We start from the raw sequence: 19114 nt of genomic DNA, 5'->3' as shown, positions 1-19114 counted from the left end.
GTTCTAATCTCCTTATTACCCTTTTTCCATTGATAGTGCGAGTGTAAGCTATTTTACTTGATTTACAATGGGCAAGGCGCGTGGCAAGGGACGTGGAACTGGACGTTCTAGTGATGGTGCGTGCAGAGGACAGGGCCGTGGCCAAGGTGAAAATGTGCCACAACAAACAGCCACATCTTCTCACTCCCAGTTCTTGACCAAATTACTAGGGAAGCACAGAACAACACCAGTATTGCGAACTGATCAGTGTGAACAGGTTATTAATTGGATAGCAGATAATACTTCCAGTTACCTGGGCACCACCACCTCTGGTCTGTCTTCCACACGGTCAAGTCTTAGTAGCCGTGAGTCTCGACCGCATACTCCTCCTCACCCTGATGCTCCTTCCTCCCACCATGCCGAGTGTCGTCAGACAGCAACTGATCCCACACTTGGATATTCTGAAGAGCTGTTCACTGGTCCATTTCCAGATTTGTGCCCCTCGCCTGCTCTGCTTGAAGTGGTGGAAGAGGAGATCCCATGTAGCAATGCCCAAATATTTGAACGGCCACAGGAAGTCGACGCTGGCAATTTGTCACAAGAGGTGGAAGATGACGAGAGACAATTGCCAGGAAGTGAGGAGGAGGATCGTGGTGCGCAAGTGGAAGAGGAGGAGGTGGTAGATGATCTAGTAACTGGCCCAACGTAGCCGGAGGACATGCAGAGTGAGGCCAGCAGCACTCAGGGTGAGGGAGGCAGAGTACCCCAACAGGCAGGAAGAAGCAGTGTGGTGGCCGCACACAGAAGGCAGGCAACAGTTCCCCGTAACACCAACACGAGGGATGTTGCCAGTACAACCTGTAGGTCTTCCAGAGTCTGGAATTTTTTTAAAGACTCTGCTGATAACCCCAAAAAGGCCATTTGTACCACCTGCCAGGCCAGCATCAGCAGGGGTGACAAAACTACCAGCCTGACCACCACCAGCATGATCAGGCACATGGCAGCAAAGCACCCGACTTTGTGGGGTGAACCCCAGGGTCCACGACCAGTGTCAGCGGGTGTCACCACTGCTTCTTCCGCTGTTGTGCGTGCAATAGAACCCCCTGTTGTGCGTGCAAGGCAATCCCCTGTCCATACTGCATGCAAAGATGCCCCCCTCCTCTCAGTCTTCACTTGTTATGGCAGTTTCTCAAGAAACAGCATCAACGTCCATGTCCCACCCCAGCGTTCAATTGTCCATATTCCAGACCTTTGAACGAAAGCGGAAATTCGCAGCCAACGACCCACAGGCCACAGTCCTAAATTCGCACATTTCATGACTGCTTGCGTTGGAAATGCTGCCTTTTAGGCTGGTGGAGACGGAATCCTTCCGCAACCTTATGATGGTGGCCGTCCCTCGGTACTCTATCCCCAGTCGACACTATTTTGCCCGGTGTGCCATCCCCGCACTACACAAGCACATGTCCCAAAACATCTGCCGTGCCCTCAACAACGCAGTTACTGGGAGAGTCCACCTGACAACTGACACGTGGACCAGTGCTTGTGGCCAGGGACGGTACATCTCCCTGACGGCACACTGGGTAAACATAGTGGAAGCCGGGACCCAGTCGGACTTTGGGACGGAACACATCCTCCCCACATCGAGTATTGCGGTCCCTATGTCAGAGTTGCCCCCACAGTGTACAGCTCCTGCTTATCCTCCTCCTCTTCATGTTCAGCCTCCATCTCAGATATCACCACATCAGTTACAAGCTGGAAGCACTGCAGTACTGCCTCCGCCATGCGGCAACAGGCTGTGCTGAAACTCATAAGCTTAGGTGAGGAGGAGGAGGAGAGCATGATCAGTCGTCATCTTGGTGAGGACACGTAAGTCTTGCCCATTACCAGTCTGGCTAGCATAACTGACTTGGTTACGCTGCCTTAACCGTGACCCTCGCATTGTCAAAATGTGGATGACAGTCATTACTGGTTGGTGACAATTTTAGACCCCTGCTACAAGGAGAACTTTCACTCTCTTATTCCTGAGGTGGAGAGATCTACAAAAATGGGGCAGTACCAGAAGGCCCTTGCTGCAGAACTGTTAAAAAAAATTCCCATCTGAACACGCTAGCGGCAGAGGTCACAGTTAGTTGCCCAACCAAGGCGTACATGCGAGAGAGACGCAACTCCAATCCAGCAGAGGCAGGGGAACACTGTCAACGTTCTGGGACAGTTTTCTCAGACCCTCCCTTCGGACAGACCCTGAGGCGCAGGGTACTCTCACAAGGAGTGGTAAGTTTCAAAAGATGGTGAGGGAGTACCTTGCCGACCGTACCAGTGTCCTCCGTGCCTTTTAATTATTGGGTATCCAAGCTGGACACTTGGAATGAACTCGCTCTGTACGCCTTGGAGGTCCTGGCCTGCCCTGCCGCTAGCGTGTTATCGGAGCTTGTTTTTAGTGCCGCTGGGGGAATTGTAACTGATAAGCGCACTCGCCTGTCAACTGACAATGCTGACAAGCTGACCCTTATCAAAATGAACAAGGGCTGGATTGGGCCAGACTTCTCATCACCACCAAATGACAGCAGAGTAACATAAAGTCAAATCGACTGTGTTATTTTGGGAGGTGTATTCACATGCACTGCTTCACACCCACACATGGGTATACGCTTCCTCATTTCGGCTGTTTTATGTTCTTCTCCTTATCCTCAGCCTCCACCACCACTATACCACCAGGGTGACTGTGGTCCATGTCGCCATTTTGGCAGCTTTTGCTTGGAAGGCATAAGCAAAGACTGTGGGAGACACACTCCCCAATAATGGGAATAATATTTTTAAGTTACTGTATGGCTCTTGTAAGGGGCATTAAAACAGTCTTGTTAAGCTACTGTGACCTCCACCACTTTTCCAAGGGGCATTAAAACCATCTTGTTAAGCTACTGTGACCTCCACGTCTCTTCCGAGGGGCATTAAAAGTGTCTTGTTAAACCACTCTTTACTCCACAGCTCTTCCAAGAGGCATTGAAATGTTGCTTTTAATTAACTCTAACCTCCACGACTCGTCGAACGGGCATTGCATTTCCTCCTAATTTTTGGCAGCTTTTGCTTGGAAGGCATAAGCAAAGACTATGGGAGACCCACTCCCCAATAATGGGAATAATGTTTGTAATATGCTGTACTGCATGGCTCTTGTAAGGGGCATTGCAAGTTCCTCCATCCTAATTTTTGGCAGATTTTGCTTGGAAGGCATAAGCAAAGACTATGGGAGACCCACTCCCCAATAATGGGACTTATGTTTTTAAGACGCTGTACTGCATGGCTCTTGTAAGGGGCATTAAAACAGTCTTGTTAAGCTACTGTGACCTCCATCACTTTTCCAAGGGGCATTAAAACCGTTTTGTTAAGCTACTGTGACCTCAACGTCTCTTCAAAGGGGCATTAAAAGCGTCTTCTTAAACCACTCTGAACTCCACAGCTCTTCCAAGGGGCATTGAAATGTTGTTTTTAATTACCTCTAACCTCCACGACTCTTCCAACGGGCATTGCATTTCCTCCTAATGACGTGCCCCCTGGGCCTGTGCTGTGCAGGGGGATACCCGGAGCCGGATCGCTGGGGGTTGTAGTCCTCCGTGGCGGTGACCCGGTCCGTGCCCAGGGCGGTCAAACCAGTGGCTATTTTAGTTTAGTGATAATTGTCCGACTACGCCACCCATGGATTGCGGTCAGTGGGGACCGCCGCTGCGTTGCAGACCGCTGAGGCTGATGTAGTTTGCACAGCCGAGTATGGAATAACTCCCCACGGGAGAAGTATTGCCTCAGGGCAGCTAGTGTGGAAGATGGGAGTGATGGTGTGAGCGTCCCAGTACTAATGGTGCTGGTGCGGCGATGAAACACAGAGACGTGTGGTGCAGTTCAGGGTCTTTACTGATGGTATAAAGCAGACCCTCCCGGGAGTACTAGTTAGCAGTAGGGGCCTGGTCAGTCTGTGAGCAAGCAGGATCTCCCCCTGGCCAGGTGGAGTTGTAGGCCTCCCGGTCTATCTGCACTCTTTCCTGGCTACCTTGCTGTATGCGGGTAGAAGTAGCCCACGTCCCTGAGTGTACCGTGTGGTGCTCACCCGTATGGCCGGTGACTTGGGGCCTTCTGTTAGCCTCCGCTTCACAATGGCGGTGCTGGTCCCTTGCTTGTGACCGTGCCTCCGGGCTTGTATGGCCAGAGGACATGGAATCCCCTGCCGGTTGGATTCTTCTGCTGGACCTGGATGTCCCCACAGCCTCGGACTCCGTGTCCGGATTTAGTGTCTTCAGCCAAGGCGAGCTATCTAGCTTCCAGCCTCTGGCACTTGCTCCTGCTCCTACAGAGCTCCTAGCTCTTGCTTTCCCTCTGTCTGCTGTCCTCCAGACCAGACTGCGTCTGTCTGGGACTTCACTCACTAATCCCGCCCCAGACCCAGTTTATAAGGGCAGATTCCTCCCCTCCCAGGTCTGGGTGGGCCGTGTTGCATGCTTAGGGCTCCTGACCAGAGAAACCTCCCACTTGCTCTCAGACATAATATTTCTATTACTGTGGTAACCAGACCCCTGGGGTGCCACATTCCCCCCTAGTAAATTTTAGTACTCCGGGACTAAACACATTTTTTTAAAGAAACATAAATACAAGGGTATAAACAACAATACAATAACATATTTACAAGAAGCTTTAGTTCTTTAAAGGTCACGGCGTGTGAAGTTTGTGAAACAAGAGGGTGTCCATTTCACCCAAGGTGAAGCTTTAAGCGAAGTAGGGGACCTGTCCAAAGCAAACCCCTTGCGTTGGCCCTGCGCGTGGCTGCAAGGCTGAAGCTAGCTACTTTGGACCGCAAGGAGGCCACGCCAGACAGGTTTTCTTTTCCGCGACCGTCTTCGCAAGAGGCACAATGTGCAACTATCTACAAGAATTGTTCCTGTTATCCAGTGTCCATAACCTGTTAGTCCATAGAAATCTGCAGGGTAACTGAGAAACATAATTAATAACAGGCAACAAACATAAACCATAAACAGTTAAACAGATAATTTCACAGTGCATTAGTTTAGATTTTCCAGCGAACGGGCATCTGACCTCTAGTGACTCTAGTGGACCTACGGAGCTCACTAACTGGTCCTGCACTACAGGGTGTAGGAGGTGTTATGGGCAAGCTGGGCAGCTGTCTGCGCACTCTTTGGCTCACTAGGGGCACGGCAGGCTCACTACTAGCAGAGGGTTGATCCTCCTGCGCTGCTGGTGTGGACTCTTCTGCCTCCTGGGCCGGCTGCTCTTCCAGCTCTACATGGTCTTCTGTAGGCACTTGAGGGGCTGGCTGGAGAAAGGGGAGGACGGGCACCACAATAGCGTTGTTTACTTGCGTCCAGGACCGGGGAAAGTCTCCGAGTACGGTGCTGATCATTTCCTCCTTTTCCTCTACGAGTTGAGGGTCTTCCTGATCTTCATCCGTGCTTTGCAACTTCTCGGGGCACTTTTTCAGGTGGTCTCTGGAGACAGTGGCTGTGGTCTCTCCTCCATCCTTGCTGATGACGTACACTTTTGGATTATTGTGGCTTGAGGGCAGTACGGTGTACGGGTCCTTTTCCCACTGGTCGTCCAACTTATGGAGCCGCCTTTTTCTTTTCAAGACCTGCTCTCCAGGTACCAGGGGAACAGCGGGAGCATGTTGGTTGTAAGTCCTCTCCTGCCTTTCTCTTGATTGACAGAGACTTCGCTCGACGCTCTCCTGTACTTTCCGGTACTGCTGCTGCCGTTCTGTATCCCAGTCTGCCTCTGGCGAGGTGTCCTCGGGTATCAGGACTCCCATATCCAGGTCAACAGGCAGCTTACCAGGTCTTGCTCGCATTAGGTAAGCCGGGGTACAGTTGGTGGAACCTACCGGGATGTGGTTATACAGGTCCACCAGATCAGGCAGTTTCTCAGGCCACAGACTGCGTTCTTCCAGGGGCAATGTTTTTAGCAGATCTATCACCACCTGGTTCATCTTCTCGCAGAGTCTATTGGTTTGGGGGTGATAGGGTATTGTTCTTATCTTCTTGCAGCCATACAGGTTGCAGAACTCCTGGAAGACCTCCGCTTCAAAGGCTGGTCCTTGGTCCGTCAGCACTTGGTCCGGGTACCCGTGTGGGCGGCAGAAGTGCAGCTGGAAGGCTCTGGCTGCTGTCTGAGCCGTCAGGTCTTTGACAGGGACCACCACCAGGAACCGGGAGTAGTGATCCACGATGGTTAGGGCGTAGACATACCCGCTTCTGCTTGGAGCCAGTTTAACATGGTCCAGAGCGACCAGTTCCAGCGGCTGCCTGGTGATGATGGGCTGCAGGGGAGTCCTCTGGCTGGCACGGTCCCTTCTTCTTAGATTGCACGGGCCACAGTCTCTACACCACCTCTCAATGGCTCCTCTCATGCCTATCCAGTAGAACCGTTCACGCAGCAGGAACTCCAGCTTCTTCCATCCGAAGTGCCCTGCCCCATTGTGGTAGGCCTCCAGCACCATAGCTGCGTCCCGTCTCTGTACCACAACCTGCCAGATCAGTTCATGTGTCCGGGAATTGACCATCCTGCGGCATAACTTCTCCTTGTAGAGAAACAGTCTGCTCTTCTCCGTCCACAGTTGCTTGGTCTCTTCCGGAGCGTCTGGGTCCAGGCGGGCGTCAGCCTGGATCAGCATTTCCTTCACCAGACGGACTGCGGGGTCACTGTCTTGCGTCTCTGCCCAGTTGTAGTGGGGTAAGGGGTTGAACGTAGCGGATCGCTGGCCCGTCACACGGTGGGAATACTGGGTAATCCCACGACGGTGGAACGCAGGGAGTTCGACCTTTTCCAGTTCTTCTGGATCTTCCCCTCCGTCCGGTAGGTTTGGCATCCTGGACAGGGCGTCCGCGTTGGTATTGGAGCGTCCTGCCCGGTATTTGATCGTGAACTCAAAATTGGACAGGCGGGCCATCCATCTCTGCTCCAGGGCACCTAGTCTTGCAGTGTCCTGGTGTGTCAACGGGTTGTTATCCGTGTACACGGTGAACCTGGAAGAGGCAAGGTAATGCTTAAAACGTTCGGTTACTGCCCACACCACTGCCAGGAACTCTAGCTTGAACAAGCTGTAATTCTCAGGGTTTCTTTCCGTGGGTCGCAGTTTTCGGCTGAAGTAAGCAATTACCCCTTCTCTCCCCTGCTGGATCTGGGACAGTACGGCTCCTAGCCCGATGTTGCTTGCGTCCGTGTGGAGGATAAAGGGCTGGCTGTAATCAGGGTATGCCAGGATTTCATCCCCCGTGAGGGCCATCTTCAGCTGGCGGGAGGACTCCTCTTCCAGCTTTTCCCATTTGAAGGGTGGCTTCTGGTTTTTGGCCTTCCTGGACTGGCCTATCAGGAGGTCCTGCATAGGAGCTGCCTTCTTGGTAAAACCAGGAATGAATCTTCGGTAGTAGCCTACCAACCCGAGGAACTGCCGCACTTCCTTTATGCTGGATGGTCTTGGCCAGTCCTTAATCACGGTGATCTTGTCAGGGTCGGGGGCTACTCCGTCAGCACTCACCACGTGTCCCAGGTACTGTACCTTTGGCTTCAGTAGATGACACTTTGAGGGTTTTACCTTTAGGCCATAGTTTGCCAGGGCTTCAAACACTTCTGCCAGGTGTTCCAGATGGTCCTCATAGGTCTTGGAATAGACGATGAGATCGTCCAGGTATAATAGGACCGTCTCGAAGTTCCGGTGTCCCAGACAACATTCCATCAACCGTTGGAAGGTTCCTGGTGCGTTGCAGAGCCCGAACGGCATACAGTTAAATTCGCTGAGTCCCATCGGGGTGGTAAATGCGGTCTTCTCCCGGTCCGCCTCTGCTACAGGAACCTGCCAGTACCCGCTAGTGAGATCCAAAGTAGAGAAGTTAGCAGATTTTAATGCAGCTAAGGACTCTTCTATCCTTGGTAACGGGTACGCATCTTTATGTGTGATACGGTTGACCTTCCTGTAGTCTACACACATTCTCATGGTGTTGTCTGTCTTTTTCACTAAGACTAGTGGAGCTGCCCAGGGGCTACAGCTGTCCCTAATTACCCCAGCCTCCTTCATGTCTTTTAGCATCCCCTTGGCGTGTTGATAGTGTGCAGGGGGTACGGGTCGGTACCTCTCCTTTATGGGAGGATGGTCTCCCGTTGGGATGTGATGTTCTACCCACTTTACTCGCCCAAAGTCTAGCGGGTGTTTGCTAAACACTCTCTCGTACTCTTGAACCACCCGATAGACTCCCTGTTTTTGGTGTGAGGGGGTGGAGTCAGTACCCAAATGCAGTTGTGGACACCAGTCCTCCATTGGTTTCTTAGAGCAGTTACCTTCCTCTGGTTGAGATGGAGGCAAGGGTTCCACGGCCTGTACAGAGTTCTGGTTGATGGTGAACAATTTGGCTAGCGTGGCATACCGGGGCAGGTACACTTCTCTCTCCCCGATATTTATGATGCGGACGGGCACCCTCCCATGGCGTAAATCGACCACCCCCCGTGCTGTCAAAATGGTGGGCCTACTGTCTGAGTAGACGGGTTCTACCATTGCCTGGTAGTCTCTACCTCTTAGACCAATAGCTGCCCGGCACCAAATCATCATCTCACTTTTCAGGGGCATGGCAATAGGGAACGGGTCACACATTCTCACGCTACCTATCTCACCACCAGATAGTTCCACCTGTTGCCGTTTCATCAGTGCCCGGATCTCTTTTTGGAGGACACGCTGCTGGCTGGAACTGGCGTTCTTGGCAACCTGGTGCAAAATAAGAATCACCTCTGCAAGACAGTTTTCAATTACGTTAGTACCTAGGGTTACTTTTGGGTGACTCTCGCGACGGTCAATGTCCACAATGATCAGTCCTTGTGCCGGCAGTTCAACTTTACCGACCTTGATGGTCACTTCCTTAAATGCTATCTGTGGCACGGGCTGACCATTGCTGGCGATAATGCTCAGGTCGTCATCTGGGTAGCTGGTTATGTCCGAGTCATTCCAGTACCTCTTAAAGAGCACGTACGGGATGGTAGTCACCTGTGACCCGGTGTCTAGTAGGGCACTCATAGGAATGCCATCCAGTACCACAGGCAAGACCGGACGTCCCCCTACGTATTTGTCACGCCAGTTTGATGGGCCTGATGATCTTAAGCCTGGGGGTTGGCCCTCTACCCCAGGTTGTGCCCGTTTAAATGACAGTACCTTGCCATATGTCCGGGTTGATTGCAGCGGCGGCAGATGGGTCGTCCGTCTTCGTATCTGTCGCTGGGTCTTCCTCTGGCCGGTGGGGTCCTCCTCAGTCGGCGCCACGGGACGTCCTCCGGTCCGGATGCCAGCTGGATCTTTCCTGGAGAAGAGACCTGTAAAGACTGCACAGTTCTGGTTAGCGCGGCAACGCTCTTAGTCAGCTCTTGGACCTGATGGTGCAGGTCTGTAGCTGGGTTATTGTTCAAAGCCTGCGCATCAGCTCCCACAGGCCCTGCAGACAAGGGCGCCGCTTCCTGGTGATAAGTGATAGCAGGGCGCCACACAGCGCCACCTGGTGCCGGTTCTCTGAGCACCCGGATGGCTCTGTCCTTGAACTGTGCAAAGTCCAGGTCAGGGTCCTGTAAGGCCATTGCCCGCAACTGGTTTCGGTGGGCATTGCACAGTAGACCCTCAATAAATTGTTCGGTCAACAGCTTGTCTTCATATCCCACGCTGTCAGGGTCTGCCTGCTTAATGGCTCTCAGGGACTCTTGTAGGTTTAGAGCATAGTCTCTTATGTGCCCGTTGTTTGCACCCGTAAAATCTTAGTTTTATCTCGGCTGAGGTTCGGGTGTCAAATGTGTCTTTCAGACGGGCTAGTATCTCTGACAGTCCTCTTCTTCCCAGGTGACCAGGACTTTACCTCCCTTTGGGCTGCCCCGATTAACTGGGCCACCAGGATGCTTACTTTTTGCTCTTCCGTGAGGGGGTATACCTGGAAGAGGCTATCCAATCTTTCCCTAAAGTCACTCAGGGTATGTGACTCCCCTGAGTACTGGGGTAGCCAGGTAGCCCCCGGGATATAGGGCATGGTGAATGGCATGACCGCTGCAGCGGTTGCGCTGGCGGCCGGTGTGGCGGTGGAGTTCCCCTCGGTATCTGACATCCTTCTACCCCCCTAGTGGACCGTGGCCTACCTTGCGATGCTCTTCTTCCATAGGCCGCGGCTCCGCAGTCAATCGTCGGGGTAGAGGACCTGGCGTCGCGCTCCGATGACGTCAGCGTCGCTCTTCCTCCCTTCCAGGACCTTGCGCAGCGTCAGTGCGTGGGGCGGAGCTTCGGATCTCGCGCACTTTCGGCGTCCACGCCCCTTTTCTTCCCGCGCGGCGTCCTGAAGATGGCGTCCGAAGGCGGGAAGCAGCTGCGGATGGCGGGAAGACGGCGGGAAACTGTCCAAGATGGCGTCCGATGGCGGGAAACTTCACCACAGGTAAGTATAAAAGTCTTTTTCAGGCACGCAGTACCCGGTGGTTGCGGGCACGAAATCCTGCCGACTACTCCAAAGTTGACGCGCCCCCTGGGCCTGTGCTGTGCAGGGGGACACCCGGAGCCAGATCGCTGGGGGTTGTAGTCCTCCGTGGCGGTGACTCGGTCCGTGCCCAGGGCGGTCAAACCAGTGTCTATTTTAGTTTAGTGATAATTGTCCGACTACGCCACCCGTGGATTGCGGTCAGTGGGGACTGCCGCTGCGCTGCAGACCGCTGAGGCTGATGTTTGCGCAGCCGAGTATGGAATAACTCCCCACGGGAGAAGTATTGCCTCAGGGCAGCTAGTGTGGAAGATGGAAGTGATGGTGTGAGCATCCTAGTACTAATGGTGCTGGTGCGGCGATGAAACACAGAGACGTGTGGTGCAGTTCAGGGTCTTTACTGATAGTATAAAGCAGACCCTCCCGGGAGTACTGGTTAGCAGTAGGGGCCTGGTCAGTCTGTGAGCAAGCAGGATCCTCCCCCTGGCCAGGTGGAGTTGTAGGCCTCCCCGTCTATATGCACTCTTTCCTGGCTACCTTGCTGTATGCGGGTAGAAGTAGCCCACGTCCCTGAGTATACCGTGTGGTGCTCACCCGTATGGCCGGTGACTTGGGGCCTTCTGTTAGCCTAAGCTTCACAATGGCGGTGCTGGTCCCTTGCTTGTGACCGTGCCTCCGGGCTTGTATGGCCAGAGGACATGGAATCCCCTGCCGGTTGGATTCTTCTGCTGGACCTGGATGTCCCCACAGCCTCGGACTCCGTGTCCGGATTTAGTGTCTTCAGCCAAGGTGAGCTATCTAGCTTCCAGCCTCTGGCACTCGCTCCTGCTCCTACAGAGCTCCTAGTTCTTGCTTTCTCTCTGTCTGCCGTCCTCCAGACCAGACTGCGTCTCTGTCTGGGACTTCACTCACTAATCCCGCCCCAGACCCAGTTTATAAGGGCAGATTCCTCCCCTCCCAGGTCTGGGTGGGCCGTGTTGCATGCTTAGGGCTCCTGACCAGAGAAACCTCCCACTTGCTCTCAGACATAATATTTCTATTACTGTGGTAACCAGACCCCTGGGGTGCCACACTAATTTTAGTCAGCTTTTGCTTTTCAATGCACAGGCGAACACTAAGGGAGACCCACTCCCCAATAATGGGTAGAAGGTTTTTAGTACGCTGTAATCCACGTCTGTTTCAAGGGGCATTGCAGTTCCTCATAATTTTTGGAAAGCCTTCCATTCATTGCTTAGGCCAACAGTGCACAGGAGACCCAGTTGCTATAAATGGAAAAAACTGTTTAGTTAAGGCCCTCTGACGTCCATGTCACTTCCAAGGGCCATTGGAGTGCCTCGAAATTTTTGGTAGGCATTGCACTCACTGTATGCCCTATAACTGTGTAGCCGAACCGCTCCTTTTGGTACAGAAACATATCCTACAAGACGTGTGGTTGACTGGCCTGATATTGATGTGAATGGTCCCTGTTCCTCCTGCTCTTTGTCCTTTGCTACCACCTCATCCATCAATCATCACCTGAAACTTTGTTTTAACGGGAGTAATAGAACTGGGATAGTAGCAGGAAAACATCCAGAAATCCTCGGAGGAGGTAGGATATGCGCCAAAACGCTGACCACCTCAGGCCTAGCCGCTACTACATACATGCGCTTGCGTTCCAAGAAAACAAAGCAGATGCTAACTTTCATCATCATCATGCTCCTCACCTTGGCACTCTCAACTCCCCTGATGGAGAAGCCAGGGCCCACCGGAGGAGTCTGGTTCTCTGGTGGGCTCGTCCAATGCTGCCCTAAAGCAGGCCAGGCTAAGAAAAGTGTGTGGGAAGGTGACAGGAGAAATAGGGGCGGCTGGGGACCATTTATGGACACCCGGCCGCCCCCAGGCGGCTGGGGACAGTGTGTGGACACCCGGCCGCGGGGCGGCTGGGGACAGGGTATGGACACCCGGCCGCCCCCTAGCGGCTGGGGACCGAGCGTGGACACCCGGCCGCCGGGCGGCTGGGGACTGAGTATGGATACCTCGCTGCCGAAGCAGCCATGAGGTAGTGGCCAGCTTCTGCCTCCTCCAAACTAAAAGGCCCCATTTCAAGTGCAAGCTAGCAGTATGGCATTGCAGCCTGGGGGTGTGTGGGTGGTTGGCTGCATATTTGCGCTTGCATTGCAAGGAATGGGGCAGGTACAATTGAACACTGCCCTGGGACTAGGACTTGCACGGGGATAGTTGCAAGTCTGCATCTTCTGATGCGGCAAGGATCACTTCTGATGGGCACACTTTTAGGCAGTGATCTGGGTGTCAGAGATGCTTCCAGGGGTCTTCCCCATGCTGTTCCCAAGTCTTTTCAGCACTGTATGCATGTGTCACACAGCACATGGCCAGATAAGGTTGTAAAATGTTAAAATGACATTGCCCGGTGAATGCATTTGTCACGGTTGAAAGCAATACAGAAGTGCAAAAACGCATAAATGCTACTTGTGAACATAGTCCAAGGTGTGGAGGAGTTTTTTTTGTTATTTATTTTACCTTATACACAAGTCTTTACCCTGGAAAGGAAGTTCCTTAACATATTTCACAGGAAAGCACTTTCAGTTTTGTTTTTGAACGCTTTATTGTGAGCCCTTAAAAGTGGCTTAATACCTCTGACAACGTTGTTGACAGCAGTGACCTGGGGGTCAGAAATGCTTCCTGGGGCGATGCCCATGCTGTTCCCATGTCTTTTGAGCACTGTCACTATCGTTTTGGGCACTTTTTAGGCTTTCTACAGACTGCCGGTGGTGCCGCCGCAAAAATGCACGGGTCTCCCATAGACTAACATTGGGCTCGTTGCTCTGGTCGAGCACCTGAGTATCACGGTGAGCTCGGCCCGAGCTTCGAGCACCCGAGCATTTTAGTGCTCGCTCTACACTATTAGAGACCTGTTAACTTTACCGCCAAACCCCCAAAACGCATGATCGTGCGTAAGCTACCTCTGTTAGCAGCTTTTCTTCTGAGAATATAAGGATCGGGCATGTTGAAATCCAATTGCCCGATCTTTCTGCTATTGGGAGAGCCTGGAGACCACCATACACGTTGAGTGGTCAGTTGAATATAGCAAAAACTGCTGCATTTGGCTGACAATTATCGAATGTGTATGGTGGCTTAAAGCTGCACGCTGGATGTACACTTTTCAAAACATAAATGAAAAATAATCTGCAGCAAAGTTTGCAGCGCTAAGCTGACTTCGGTAGGCCTTATTTTCGGCCAGTGTGTTGTCCAATGATCTGTGTGAAAAAAAGAAATCGCAGCATACAACCAGTCTTGTCTGGAACATAAAGCCTGCAGCTGATAAGTGTCATGACCGCTGCTGCCAATCAGCAGCCATTTCCTGCTAAAAGTGAGGAGACTGATGGGACTTGCTGGCAGTAAGCAGGAACAGCTTGTATCCTGTAAGAGTAAAAGTTCCTTTTTTGGATCTTAATATATGTAATGGACAAGCCCTTATTTTCCTTTCTGCACTGCTTGGTAGGGCACTAGAGAAAAAGCTGGACAGCAGGATTGCTGCCTTTACTGCTGGGCATGCTCTAAAAATTTATTTATCAGTACCATAGCTACCGGGGGGGGGGGGGCAAAGGGTGCAGCTTACCCAGACCCCGCGCTCTGAGGGGACCACCCAGAGCTACGCTACTTTTAACTGTATCAGTGCACTGATGAAGTTAAACTCTGCGGCCGAGCAGGGAGACATGATCTCCCTTCATTGCCGCTATGGACCCCCCCCCCCCTGCACGTTCAACTGTATTGGCATCTGCCGATACAGTTGAAAGTGATGGAGGAGGAAGCGCTTGCTGACGCTTCCTCCCCATTAGTCGTCCTCTGCGTCTGACGTCTCAGCACAATGACGTCACTAAGTGGTGTCCTTTAAGCTGAGATGTGCGACGCTCAGATCACAGGCTGTGGTGACTGGATCAGCAGGGAACGAGGAGAGGGGAGTACTGCATTTTATTACTTTTTGATAACAATTGTGGTGCCCATTAAACTGTATTGAGGACTATGGGATGCATTCTACTAAATGGAGTACATAATACTATAGGGGGTGCATTATACTGTATGGGGGTGCATTATAGTGTATGGGCTATGGGGTGCATTATGCTGTATGGAGGACTATGCAGGGGCCTTTAAACTATATGCAAGGAATTATACAGTATGAAGGTTTGTGTGGAGAGGTGGTGGGCCATTATATTGTATGTAGGCCCATTCTACTGCATGGAGGGCTGTGTGGGGGTCACAGTTAGGGGATCATACTGTGTTGGGGTCACTATTCTTTTCCGGGGCAGTTGAGGGGTAGGGTACAGTAGGGCCATATACTTTACGAATGCAATGAAAGGGGAATCTAAGGCTTCAGTAGGAGGAAAATTAGAGGACGCACAGTAGGTGCAGTAATAGGGACACACATGCCAGCAGCGGATCAGTATTGGGGTATCAGCAGGATAAGGCGTTTGTGCAGGTTGGGGATAACGATGCCTGAAATGTGAGAAGTCATGTGTGTCTTTGTAATCTTTGCAGCCGAGTCCTGGCTGGAAGAAGTTGCCGTGTCGGTCTGGGCCAGATGGAAAAAGAGTAACTCCACCAGAAAGAACGTCAGCTGTAAGTTACTATCTATAACTGTACTGTGATCCCTTACATTTTCTACAGCACTGGTATCTACCACTATATGGTCACTATATGGTAGTAATATCAGTGTTGGTCTTTGTATAGAGATTTATTTTAGTAAGAGCGCTGTCATCTGCTGAAGTTCTCCTACATCCACTCTTAGGCCACAGCCCCACTATCAGTATTCGGTCAGTATTTTTTCTCAGGAGTGGGAGACAAAACCAGGTGAGGAACAATCAGAGAAAAGGTATAATAGAAACAAGTCACCGATTCTGCATTTATCACCCACTCCTGGTTTTGGCTCCCACTCTGGACCGAATACTGACCAAATACTGATAGTGGGGCCGTGACCTTAGGGTGCGCCAGCATAGCTGTAATCAGGATTACCTGGTTAGAGGCCCACTCAGAGATTTTGCCTCCCCACCCCACCCCCCGACCCAAACCCCTAGCTATGCCTCTGGTATTTCTATATCCGCTTATATCGACCCCCCCATCACTAGACCATTGGATGATGCTATGACGTGACCCTGCGTTGCTTTCCATGGACACGGGTACATAATGGACCGACCGTGCGAGACCAGAAGAGAATTTCAATTGTAAATATAGTAGTGTGAAAACGTCTGAATAGACAGTAGGAAACTTTGTTTTTGTCCCTTTTTAATTATATATTTAGGATCTCAGTGCAGATAATGTTGCACCAGCTGTAAATCTTTTTCATGCATGTACTCTATAAGGCCCTGTCCTCGCAAAACAGAAAATGCCTTTGCAAAGCAAGTCACCAATGCATGTGAGACTGCCACTTCAGCATTTTATGTCTCTGGCTGTCGCCCTGTGTAAAAAGATTGTCCTGAACCAGCTCCACCGGCCCAACCCCACCGCCTCTGGTTGGAGATTAACCCCATGCACATGTCATCCTAGTGAACCTGCGCCAGGTCCTAGTGTCCGGGGTCAAGATCACAGATCCGGGTGGGGGATGTTTCTTTACTTTTGGTTGCTTGAACTTTATGGACTGGTCTTAGTTCAACCTCGTATGTTTTTTTGCCCACTATATAGTCAAAAGGCTACTGTGGTAAATTTAAGGCCAAAACCTTTCATCCCCCTTACCTCCACAGAGGGGTTGTTGGAATTTCACACTGATATATTGATGTACTTTTATGCCCAGAAATGCCAAAAATATTCTTGGAGTGATATTTTTATTGGCTAACCAGAAAAAAATAATAATAATAAATAAATATAAATATATATATATATATATATAGAAGCTTTCAGAGCACAGAGGCTTCTTCAGGCTTATTAATTAATTAATTTGTAATCCCACCTAAAGAATGAGCCTCTGTGCTCTGAAAGCTTCTATCTATATCTATATATAGATATCTGTAATAAAATATAATATAATATTTTTATTGGCTAACCAGAAAAAAATATAATATATCACTTCGAGAATATTTTTGGGCATCAAAGTATTTACATCGATTTTTCTGGCTAACACTGTACCACAATATAACTTTGTATTGTACATCACACTGATATATTGATTCATGGAGATAAGTGACTTCCCCCAGCCGACTCTTTCCAGCTCGCTGCTACTGATTGACAGGTTACTCCCTATGTACATGCAAGGGAGAGACATGTACATAACCTGCAGCAGTACTGGAAGAACTGGCAGGGGACAGCATAGGAATAGTCTCGTCCCTGGCCGGATCTTCAAAATATATTTTCTCTGCAACACGGGAGCATTTTAGAGAATAATATACCTGGCTCACTGGCTGTTATGCAACTGGGCACCATTCATGCTGCCTGATGATTAGGGAGCATGGATTATCTGACAAATTCCCTTTAAGTGACTGTCAATCTGACAGGCTTGCAGATATGGGGGTCCATTGCCACCTCCCTCCTCCTAATGTGGTGCCGAAGATTGGCCATGGTAGCAGGGAGCCTACTGAAGGCTGCAAGAGAGATCATTAATATACTGCAATTCTGCAATATATAGATCAAGAGATTGCTTGAATAATGTTTACTGCACAATTGAATACCGTAAAAACACCCTCCACCCCAAAAAAGGGGATTTCTTTCACCAGATGTTTTTTTTTTTTTAGCACATTATATGTTAAAATGAATGGGGTCATTCAAAACTAGACAGCCTCAAGCACCCTTGTGCTGCCTGAGTATGCAGGAAGTCATAGCAGCTAGCTTAGCCTCATCTACTGCATTGCATATACATCTGTGCTGTTAACCATCTTTCTGCTGCAAATGTCTATGCTGTTAACCATATTCCTGCTGCAAGTCCCCGATTACATATGTGTCTCTAAGTATGTTCCTTCTGCAAGTTCTGTTCTACTTACACTTCTCTGCTATCCTTCTTTGGCACTGCCCACCATCAGCATGTTGTACTCCCAAATTCGCTGGTCTATCTGCATTCTTAAATACACCGCTGTCCTGGTCCTTGCTGATCCAAGTGTTGTCCTTTTTGCAGAATCAACATAATCTCCAGTTCGTGCTGTTCATCTGGAACTATGGCTTATAGAATCCAACTCACCAGGTGAGCCTATAACATACCATTAAAGAGTTATAAAATACATAAATACTGCTATTAACCCTTTGATTTGAGAATGACCAGTATATACATAATCACTGTTCACAATGGCACAACAGCTGTGAGAACAGTCACACTCGGGCACCAACAGCCTGGATCAGAAAACTCCTCCTCGAGGTTGTTTGGTCTTCATCTGTGATCAGTATTGATCATAGGGGTTAAAGGAAGAGATTTTGTGCTGTCATTGTTGTGGTAAATCATGGTAACTGTGGGACTAATAGTGTTTCCCCAGCTTGTCTAATAAGGGTGTTTTTGAGACATTTGCCTGAACGTTGTACATGCAGTAAGATCTATGTAGCCCTAAAAATTAAAAAAAATGTTATGGCTGGGTAATGTAACAAAACAAAACTAGAGAAATTTTCTTGTTACTTACACTTTTGTTCACAGTGTGGCCATCGTGCCTTTCTTGCCAGAGATGTCAAAATTGTAACAAAACCTGATCATTTTTGCCAAAATTTCAGAAAAAGATTTAAAAAACAATGTGTTTTTTTTTTTTTTTACTGCAATTTTTAAAAACAAATCCATTTAAATGTTCACTTTAGGTGCTATTTTTAAAAACTAATAACAAAAAAAAAATACTGCTGCAAGACGTCAACGCAGCTTAAAGGCGTTGTACAAGGCCTCTTATTTCTGCATTGCTCATTGAGAAACTCCGCTGCTAGCCAGGCAAGCACCCAATAGATATTGTGGGCAGTCGTGCTGTGCAGGAGCAGAACTGAGGACATGACGACCCCGCAGTCCTGCCGAGACTCGTATGTGATCAGCAGGGTATAGTCTCATTCATTAGAATTTAACATGTCCAGGACACTTGCTGCTGATGGTGCAAGTGTCCTGGGAGGTCTGTGGGGTCATAACATCACTCCCGATGCAGAAGTGAGCCACTCTGGAAGGTGCAGGACAGCGTCTTCTTTTAAAGAGATTGTCAGGTCATCATGTTACCTATGCCCCATCTACAGGATAGATCTTTTTGCTTCATAATGTTATCGTTATCCAAATATTTTCGGTTAATTCACCATTTGCAACTTTTCGAAATGTTGCAAGACTCTTTATACAATTGTACTTCAGTTTCCTTGCGGAGTGAAAAAATCGAATTGTTTGCGCTGTTGATGACAGACATGCAACATTTTAAAGCTGATTGAAAGTATCGTTCAACATTTTACTCTCTAAAGAGCTGCAAAAAAAGAAGATTGTAATTTTTTTTTGAATACATAAAATTGTGCCACTTAGATGAATCTGATGCAAAATTCATCAGCAAAAAAAAAATCAGAAACCAGACCAAAAAGGACTTAAAAATGCAATTAATCTTTAAATAAAATAAAGCTGAAATTTATAAAAAAAATACTAAAATGTATAAAAAACAAACAAAACATGAGCATTTTTCACCTCCATTTCAAAATTATTGTCAGGTGGGGGAAAAAAGGATATAAGTAAGGGCCGT

General features: G+C 49.6%; 1 long non-coding RNA gene across 1 annotated transcript in view; it reads left to right on the top strand.

Moving 5' to 3' along the window:
* LOC141156471 (uncharacterized) overlaps nt 1–17623 on the top strand; it is a 100221-nt gene extending 82598 nt beyond the window's left edge. The window contains exons 2-3 of the long non-coding RNA XR_012247632.1: nt 14997–15077; nt 17557–17623. This is a non-coding gene — a long non-coding RNA (uncharacterized lncRNA). The remainder of the gene's footprint in view (nt 1–14996; nt 15078–17556) is intronic.
* The last annotated feature ends 1491 nt before the right edge of the window (nt 17624–19114 follow it).

The sequence above is a fragment of the Phyllobates terribilis genome, unplaced genomic scaffold (genome assembly GCF_046119375.1).
Source record: "Phyllobates terribilis strain yellow unplaced genomic scaffold, ASM4611937v1 Scaffold_8__6_contigs__length_399053987, whole genome shotgun sequence".
NCBI classification, from domain to species: domain Eukaryota; kingdom Metazoa; phylum Chordata; class Amphibia; order Anura; family Dendrobatidae; genus Phyllobates; species Phyllobates terribilis.
This window is presented reverse-complemented; position numbering and strand designations above follow the sequence as displayed.